General features: G+C 44.6%; 1 protein-coding gene across 6 annotated transcripts in view; it reads right to left on the bottom strand.

The window, feature by feature from the left end:
• CFLAR (CASP8 and FADD-like apoptosis regulator) overlaps positions 1 to 2,201 on the bottom strand; it is a 56,467-nt gene that overhangs the window by 45,460 nt on the left and 8,806 nt on the right. Inside the window, exon 1 of one of the 6 annotated variants that reach the window (XM_010860961.1) lies at positions 1,308 to 2,070. The exons of the other annotated variants lie outside the window; for them this stretch is intronic. The gene's annotated coding sequence lies outside the window, so the exon portion shown is untranslated. Of the gene's footprint in view, positions 1 to 1,307; positions 2,071 to 2,201 lie in introns of those variants that run through there. 6 annotated transcript variants of the gene reach the window in all.

Below are 2,201 nucleotides of genomic sequence, written 5' to 3'. Positions count from 1 at the left end.
TCCTAGGGGTTGCAAAGAGTCGGACACGACTGAGTGACTGAACTGAACTGAAGATCTTTAATGTTAGTAATAATTTGGGGCTTTCCAGGTGGCGCAGCGGTAAAGAATCCACCTGTCAATGCAGGAGCCACAAGAGATGCAGGTTCAATCCCTGGGTCGGGAAGATCCCCTGGAGAACGAATTGGCAACCCACACCAGTATTCTTGCCTCAGAAATCCCATGAACAGAGGAGCCTGGTAGGCTACAGTCCATGGGGGTCGCAAAAGAGCTGGACACGACTGAGCAGCTGAGCATGCACACATGCTGAGCACTCTCAACTTACATAAGACCCTAAATGTTAGTAACAATACCATATATTGTTTAGGGATATGTGTATTAAAAATATTAAAACATATAATAATAATGAATAATTAACACAGAAAAGTGGTTTCTGTTGTGGGATTAACAAAACATCACTAGATAAAAATTCAGAGGGGAAGTGACTAAATTTGTAATATTTTACTACATATGCTCAGCAATAGATATACAGACAGTAAAATAAATACACCTCTGACCACATTCTCTGACCACAGTGCAATAAAATTAGAAGACAATAATTAGCTAAAAGGAAACCCTATATGTTCTTGAACTAAAAAAAGGAGTTTCTCTTTCTCTCTACTGCATGTAGCCCTTACCAGTTCAGTTAACAAGTACTGCATAGAAACAACCAGAGCATGCCATATAGAAACTATCTCATAGCATTGAAAATGCTTCAGAGCTTTTTTGGTGTATACATAGACAATCCTTAGAACAAGAAAGCCTAGAAGCATCCCAAAGTTACCATCAAAAAGAACAAGTCCAATTTTATTTAACATGATTCAAGAGATAGGGTAGAAGGGGGGCTTCCCTGGTTTCTCAGTGATAAAGAATCCAGCTGCCAATGCAGGAGGCTTGGGTTTGATCCCTGATCTGGGACGACCCCACATACCACAAAGCAACTGAGCCACTGGGTCACAACTATTGAGCCTGTGCTCTAGAGCCTGGGAGCTGCAAGTACCGAGTCCACATGTCCCAGCTACTGAAGCCCAAGTGCCCGAGAGCCCATGCTCTGCAGTAGGAGAAGCCACCTCAATGAGAGGCCCAGGCACAGCAATTAAAGAATAGTCCCTGCTCTCCGAAACAAGAGAAAAGTCAGCAATGAAGACCCAGCACAGCCAAAAACAAATAAATATATATTTTAAAAAGATAGGGTAGAAGGGATGCGGAGGTGGGTGGCAGGTAGAATGAGTTGTTTAGAGTTTGGGGAAAGGAGAGTGCTCATTACTTACCAGCCCTGTCCTGCCTGAGCTGCCTAGTTCAGCACCACACACCTCCTCTGAAGTCAACGGCTTCACCTCACTCAGAGACAAAGGAGCTGTCCAAGCCCAATTCTTTCTCCTTCCTTCTTTCAAAAACCCAGCCCTCCGAGTGACTGAGACTTCTGTTAGTGTTCTTTCACACCCACTGTCTTAAGTCATTCACCTTTCCCAGCAGGGCAAAACTGGCAACTGTGTGTGTTTCTAGAATTTTTAAGGAATTCCCCTTTCTGGCACCCCCTCTCTGGCATATTTTAATTTAATGACTGTCTCTCCTTCGTTTCCTCACCCACACAAAATTTCCACAATGGTACAAACTGTCCCCCACCTTCAGAGTCAGAGCAGTTCCAGTTTCACTTCTCAATAGTTGCGAATGATCACTGAATACACCAAATAAAGCAGATGTAAGTCATAAGGGTTCCTTTCCACTGGTTAATGGAAAGGGAAGGGTGTCAGCTTCTAGAAGAAGAAACCACTCCAGGTGTTTTGAAAAACATTGATATAGGTGGATACAGGAGCTTACAAAAGTGCTGTAAGGACTTGAGGAATGGTCTCCTAACTGAGCTTCTGAGAAAGATTCCCAGGGCTCCCAGAAAGACCTCGTCTTGGCCAAGGCAGTGGGGACGCAGGAGGCTGTCAACAGTAGCACAGAGCTGAAGAACACCTCGGGGCTCCCTTGGTGGCCTAGTGGTTAAGAATCCTCCTGCCAATGGAGAGAACACAGATTCGATCCCTGGTCCAGGAAGATCCCACAAGGAGCAACTAATCCCATGTGCTGTAACTACTAAAGCTTATGTGCCCTACAGCCTGTGCTCTGCAACAAGAAAAGCCACTGCAATGAGAAGCCTGCACACCACAACAAAGAGT

Source organism: Bison bison, unplaced genomic scaffold, assembly GCF_000754665.1.
Source record: "Bison bison bison isolate TAMUID 2011002044 unplaced genomic scaffold, Bison_UMD1.0 scf7180017864471, whole genome shotgun sequence".
In the NCBI taxonomy this organism is placed as follows: Eukaryota; Metazoa; Chordata; class Mammalia; order Artiodactyla; family Bovidae; genus Bison; species Bison bison.
Note: the sequence above shows the minus strand (reverse complement) of the source record. Positions and strands in the feature narration are given on the sequence as shown.